Raw genomic sequence first — 7566 nt, forward strand, 5'->3', positions numbered from 1 at the left:
CGTGACGTAACGATGACGATCGATTGCGTACGATTCCGCGCGTCACCGTGACGTCGCCGTCGTGACGTAACGATGACGATCGATTGCGTACGATTCCGCGCGTCACCGTGACGTCGCCGTCGTGACGTAACGATGACGATCGATTGCGTACGATTCCGCACGTCGTCGTGTGTGTGCGCGTGCGTGCGCGTAGGCGAGCGTGTTTACTGCTGCGCTCCAGAAATGCAGGACTGGGAGGCAGAACTTACTTATCACCTTCACGAGTACAGCCACTTGGAACGTCTCAATAAAACAAAATTATGGTAAATAAACACGAAATGTATTTACTACCAAAGTCTTAATGTGTATCTACTCTCTTTCACCTATTATTGCCGATAATTTCCTGTAAGTGCCGCTCAAATGCTCCTCTGTAACACACAGGTACACCGCACGCACGCCGCTGTGCACAAACAACAAGAATAGAGAGTCTGGCCTATATGCAGCGGGCACGTTACATGCAAGGTCTTCTTGCCATTTCATAACTGAGGTCTACTGATGGAATGTTATCATCTAGATCTATGTTAGAATACCTCCTCCATTTTAAATGCCTAATTTTTACAAAATGTTATTCTTCTCGAGAGAGTTATATTTGTTATTCGTTATTCTTGTTGTTAACTTTGTGCACGGCGACGTGCAAGCAGTGTACTTGTGTGGCGTGGAGGAGCATTTGAATCTCATTTACAGCATGTTATCGGCAATAATAGGCGAAATAGAGTAGAGAAACATTAAAACTTTGGTAGTAAATACATTTTGTGTTTATTTACCATTATTTTACGTTCCAAGTACCTGTGTTCACGAGGATGCAATGTGTACTAGCGGAAGCTGCGCAAGACACGGCACCAGGTGGCGTAGTGCGGTGGAGAACATTATATTATATTCTATATCATGTTGCTCTTCGTCAATGTACCCTCGGATGGTTTCAGTTCGTCTGCCATCCTTATCTCCAGTGGTATTCACGCTTCTCTCATATCATATCATATCATATCCAGCATGAATAATTTTTTGCCTACCTTACTAAATACGGTCCGTTATTATAAGTATTGGCCAACTTGACGCCGACTGGTGGGTGGGTGGGGCGAGGGTGGGTGGAGCTGGCTGGTTGGTGGGTGGTTAAAGGGTGGGTAGATATACCGGCAGGCACGACCTGGAGGGAATACTTGCACTTCTTCCTATCGGTGGTACACTGTACACGCGCATTCTATACTTTGTGTGTATCGTTATTCTCTCCTCCCCTTCACTCGACGTACTATATTGAAGCGCCAGGTGAGTTGTTCCCAGAACAACGAGTATCGCAAACAGGGGTACAATGCGAAGCCCGTCTTCCCTACCAAATATCAATAACTTGGATAACGGCAACTTGCAACATGGTCCATATCCCGTGCCCTGCTATCATATACTGTACCAACGGGGCAACTGTTTACATATATATAATACATGCCACATCAATATTAATTTCATGTTCGCATTTCTTTGAGCAATGCTTGCTTGCGTCTATGCATATAATGGTACTCTCCATCCTCGTTATACAAAGCTGTATGTGCTTCAAATTATTTTTATACCTCAACAAATCAAAGAAATTTTTACATTTTGGAGCCGTGGTTATTAAAAAAAATCTGCTTATTCCGTTGCCTCGCAATGCAAGGTACTGCGTAAACATTTACACTGGTCAAGACATCATAATTCCTGGCAGGTAGAAAACAAGAGAGCAAGTCACTTTATTAAGTGTTAATTCAGTTTGGGAGAAGGCTTCAATCTCTTGCCGCTGAACGGGAGCTGGACGTCTGACATCACCGGAAGACATTGCTTATTTATCGCATTTCTTTCTAGTTTATGTTGGCCATATTTATTCTGGGTAAATGATTGTGACAGTCAAAAGTGGACAGTGATCTTCGTAAGGAAATGTTTATATAATTGTACAAAAAATCTAGCATGTATTACACGATAGTATTTATTAAATTCGGAGTAATTACACGTTTATACTATATTATCAGAATGTTAATTATATTCATTGATAAAACAGAGTGTGGCAGGCAGGCAGGTAGTGCGCATTGCAACTACCGACCTCGCTACTTCGATGGGGTGGCACTACATGCCAAATTTCTTTTCATATCCTAATGTATGCATGGCGACTAGGACGTCGGCTAGTCGGCGACGTAGACGAGAATAGGAGGGAGAGGTGAGAGAGGGGAGAGAGGGAGAGGGGAGAGAGGGAGAAGGGAGAGAGACTAGCCCGTGGCGCATGACAGACAGAGAGGAAGTGTGATCCTCAACACTTGACCACACACACCACACGCTGTGCCTCCCCGGAGTATCTTACTGCAGCCTTGGATGTAAGCAACATACACGTAATGCCAATTCACACACACACACTCTCGGCTTCGCTCGCACACCGGCCCACGATGCTCGCACGTTGACTACCACTGCTCGGTAGGACACCACGCTACTACTACTGTCTATCACGCTCACTAGGTCCTCGATTTTAGTAAAAAATTGGTTGGTTTTCGATAACCGATATCAGTGTTGTAGTCTATAGATCAACGATGGAAGAGCAAATCACGAATATAGGGGGTCGCACGCATCTAGATTGTCACAAGCGCATATCGATAAGCGCTGGTTTAGAGAGACGTAATGCCTCCTGATTTGAGAGAGATGTAATTTCCTTTAGATGTGTGTAATTTCTGCTGTAATTCCTGCCTCTCACATCGCCGTCATGAATGTAGTCTGTAGAATGTAGAATGTAGCTTGCTCTCCCGCTGGTTGACACGCATATATACACGATACACGCCGTCACACACGTCGCAGCAGCAAGCACTCACTGATCACGCAACAACGCAAATGCGCTTCTAAGAACACACGTAAGAGCGCACGCACATCATATATTCACGTATCAATGAATAAATGTATTAAATAAATCGATAAATAAATAAATACATATCTACGCGTATATAGGTATTTGTATATGTAGGCATATATATATATATATATATATATATATATATATATATATTCACGCGTACGTCTCGTCTGGAGTGATAACGTTATCGCGCGAGAGAACAAGTTAACAACGTACTAAGATTGCCGAATGAGCGTCGCACGTCACACCGCTTCTATGTCGACTGGGCGCACGCACACACGCACGCACGCTTCGCTCTCCGGTCGGCCGACGAAAGCACGCACGCAGGCGTACGCAGACGACACGACGACGATTACGTTACTATGCGCGCGCGCGCGTCGAGGCGAGCAGCAGACGAGAGCCGAGTGACGCTCCATTGTTTACTACCGCGCATGCGCGTCACCGTCGTGACGTAACGATGACGATCGATTGCGTACGATTCCGCGCGTCACCGTGACGTCGCCGTCGTGACGTAACGATGACGATCGATTGCGTACGATTCCGCAGCGTTCTCGCTGTGTGGTGCGCGTGCGTGCCGCGTAGGGCGCAGGCGTGTTTACTGCTGCCGCCCTCCAGAAATGCAGGACTGGGAGGCAGGACTTACTTATTCACCTTTCAACGAGGAAGAGCACTTGGAACGTCTAAATAAAACAAAATTATGCGTAAATTAAACACGAAATGTATTTACTACCACATAGTCTTAATGTGTATCTACTTCTCTTTCACCTAATTAATTGCCGCATAATTTCCTGTAAGTGCCGCTCAAATGCTCCTCTGCTACACACAGGTAACACGCCACGCACGCCGCTTGCTGCCACAAACAACAAGAATAGAGGTCTGGCGCCTATATGCAGCCGAGCACGTTACATGCAAGGTCTTCTTTGCCATTTCATATCTGAGTCTCTAACGATGGAAGTGTTATCATATAGAATCTGATGTTAGAATACCTCCTCCATTTTAAATGCCCTAATTTTTACAAAATTGGTTTATTCTTCTCGGAGCAGCAGTTATTATTTTGTTTTTACGTTATTCTTGTTGTTAACTTTCGGGCACGGCGCACGTGCAAGCAGGTGCTACTTGCTGTGGTGTGGAGGCAGCATTTGAATCTCATTTTACAGCATGTTATCGCGCAATAATGGCGAAATAGAGCTATAGAAACATTAAAACTTTGGGTAGCTAAATACATTTTTGTGTTTATTTACCATATATTTTACGTTCCAAGTAACCTGTTGTTCACTGAGGATGCAATGGTTGCTACTTAGCGGAAGCCTGCGCAAAAGAGACCGGCCCCCAGGTGGCCGTAGTGTCAGTGTGGAGGAACATTACTATTATATTGTATAATCATGCTTGCTTCTTCGTCAATGTACCTTCGCGTATGGTTTCAGTTCGTCTGCCATGCGCTTATCGTCCAGCTGGTATCACGCTTCGTCATCATATCATATCATATTTTCATATCCAGCTCCGATGAATTTATTTTTTTGCCTATCCGCTTACTAAATACGGTCCGTCTATTATAAGTATGGCCAACTTTGCCGCCGACTGTGCGCCCGTGGGTGGGGCGAGGACGCCGCCGCGCAGAGGCGAGGTGGGTTGGAGCTGGTCTGTTGGTCCGTGGGTGGTGTAAAGGGGTGGGTAGATATACCGCTAGGCAGCACCTTGGAGGAATACTTGCACTTCTTCCTATCGTTCGGCAGCCGTAACACTGTACACGCCGCATTTCTATTTTATCTTGTGGTATTCGTTATTCTTACTCCTCCCCTTCACTCGACCGTTACGTATTTCGAACGGCCCAGGTGCAAGTTGTTCCATGGAAACAACGAGGTATCGCAAACAGGGGTACAATGCGAAGCCCGTCTGTCCTTACCAAATATCAATAACTGGATACGGCTAACTTGCCAAACATTTGGTCCATATCCCTGCCCTGCCTTATCATATACTGCTACAACGGTGGCAACTGCTTCTACAGGCGCTACCCCTATTATATATTTCCGCGTGCCACATCTCCTAACTCATTATCTTCCATGTTCGCATCTTCTTTTGAACCCACAAGTTATGCGCTTGCTTAGGGCGTCCCGCGATGCATACCTGCGTCACTCTCCATCCCTCGTGCTTGTATTGATCGCAAAGTGGTACTTGTCGCCTCTCACAATATCTTTCCTATATCCTCAAACACGAAGATCAAAGAAATTTCACATTTTGGGAGACCGCTCTGTTATTAAAACAAAATGGCTCTGCTTTAGTTCCGTGGTTGCCTCGCCATAATAGCAGCCGGTACTGCAGCGTTAAACATTTACACTGCGTCAAGGAAATTCATTAATTCCTGGCAGGGGTAGAAAACAGGAGCAAGTCACTTTATTAAGCTGTTAATTCAGTCTTGGGAGAAGGACTTCAATCTCTTGCCGCTGTCAACGGGAGCTGGAGGATCTGAATCACCGGGAGACATTGCCTTATTTATCGCATTTCTTTTCTAGTTTATGATTGGCATATTTATTCTGGGTAAATGATTGTTGAAAAGTCAAAATGGGACAGCTGATCTTTGCTAAGGAAATGCTTTATATAATTGCTACAAAAATCTAGGCATGTATTACACGATAGTGTATTTATTAAATTCGGAGTAATTACCACGTTTATACTATCATTATCAGAATGTTAATTTATATTCATCGATAAAACAGATGTGTGGCACGGCAGCAGAGTAGTGCCGCATTGCCAACTACCGGACTCGCCTACTTCGATGGGGTGGCACTACATGCCAAATTATCTTTTTCATATGCCTAATGTATGCATGCGCGACTAGCGGACGTCGGCTAGTCGGCGACCTCGTAGACGGAGAATAGGAGGGGAGTAGGGCAGAGAGGGGAGAGAGGGCAGAGCTGGATGAGAGGCGAGAAGGGAGAGGGGAGAGAGGGGAGAGAGGGAGAGGGGAGAGAGGGAAAGAGAGAGAGAGAGAGAGAGAGAGAGAGAGAGAGAGAGAGAGAGTAGAATCACTTAAACACACGTTTACTAAAAACTAAAAACCACAACCACAATTTCTCGCTTGTCTGTCTACAATCATATTTATTTGTTAAACACATATAACGTGCTCCAACAAAAGGCATCGTGGCTGCACATGGACGGTTACATAACTGCACATGCCATACATAGTTCACCAACCGCGTCATTCCTCCCACTGCCTCTAATATTACATTCCCTATCGACAACATCATCCTCTCATCGTCATGCTATCGTAAACATCACCAGTGCGTTCTCGTCAAAAAATGTCTTCACCGTTCGAAACTTCGCCTCTTAAACGTTCTCGTTCTAAGATTTACTCTCTTTACTTCTAAAACTTTCTCGATACATTTTCCGGCCTTCGCGTGTCACCATGGGTAAGCGAGAACAATTGATAATAGACGTCACACCTCAACCTCCGAGCGCGTACCAGGACAGAAGAATTAGCCTGTTAAATTGCCCCTAAATCAACTACACGATTTATATCAATTGCCCGTTAATAAACGAATAGAGAATGGGGCGAGTTAGGGGAGAGGGTAACATTTCAGCTGCTAAATAGTTTGTTGCTAACTGCAGCAGTTTTGCGTCACTTACAACAAATTCAACGTCAGATACAGAAGTTTGTTTCCCGAACAATTCCAACAGTTTCTCGAGTTTAACAGGTCAACCTCGGTAGTTTAATGTCAACTACAAGAGTTATTGTCAACTACAAGAGTTATGTCAACTCCAGCAGTTTAATGTCAACTATAAGAGTTATTGTCAACTCCAGGACTATAATGTCAACTACGGGTTGTTATTATTAATCAATAGTTTATATTCAACTACGGCAAACATGAATCAGTGGTAGCGACTCAAGTAACGCCTTTCTCCATCGAGTACTATATAGGTGCGCTACTACACATGCAGTACGGTAGTACATGGGTCCGATTTACACGTAGCACCAGTCAACATAAACCCACATAACGGTGCAGGCTATAACTACGTTACCTCGCTCCCTATATAGCTGTGGCCGCGAGCGACAATTCAAACGGAGAATGTTTCGAACGGGGAATGTCACATTGTTTATCATCATTGTCATCATTATAACACCAATCGCGACATGCGTCAATCATTCGTGTCCTGCCACGCGTCACTGCGTCATCGCATTGCACGGAGATTTCTTCGGTCCCACCAATAGGTGGCGCTGCGAGGTCGTTCGTGGTCAGTGGTAGAGCGGCTCCTCCACCATGTTTAAATATTAGGGGAATCTCGGCATATAGATCCGTGAAGCGCGGGAGGCGAAAAAAGAAGACGAGCAGGAGATGGCGGAGGAGGAGGATGAGAAGGAGGGGGAGGAGAAGGAGGAGGAGGAGGGGGAAGAGGAGGAGGAGGAGCAGGATAAGGAGGAAGAGTATTAGTAGGAGGAAGAGGAGTAGGGGAGTAGAAGGAGGAGGAGAAGGAGGAGGAGGAGGGGGAAGAGGAGGAGGAGGAGATGAGGAGGAAGAGTATTAGTAGGAGGAAGAGGAGTAGGGGAGTAGAAGGAGGAGGAGAAGGAGGAGGAGGAGGGGGAAGAGGAGGAGGAGGAGATGAGGAGGAAGAGTATTAGTAGGAGGAAGAGGAGTAGGGGAGTAGAAGGAGGAGGAGAAGGAGGAGGAGGATGAAGA

The 7566-nt window shown here is 45.5% G+C and overlaps 1 protein-coding gene across 1 annotated transcript in view; it reads right to left on the bottom strand.

Annotated features, from left to right (window-relative positions):
• LOC106815735 (ketosamine-3-kinase-like) overlaps positions 1-3178 on the bottom strand; it is a 73933-nt gene extending 70755 nt beyond the window's left edge. Inside the window, exon 1 of the mRNA XM_014820241.1 lies at positions 3110-3178. The gene's annotated coding sequence lies outside the window, so the exon portion shown is untranslated. The remainder of the gene's footprint in view (positions 1-3109) is intronic.
• Between the last annotated feature and the right edge of the window lie 4388 nt (positions 3179-7566).

The sequence above is a fragment of the Priapulus caudatus genome, unplaced genomic scaffold (genome assembly GCF_000485595.1).
Source record: "Priapulus caudatus unplaced genomic scaffold, Priapulus_caudatus-5.0.1 Scaffold1189, whole genome shotgun sequence".
Classification (NCBI taxonomy): Eukaryota; Metazoa; Priapulida; class Priapulimorpha; order Priapulimorphida; family Priapulidae; genus Priapulus; species Priapulus caudatus.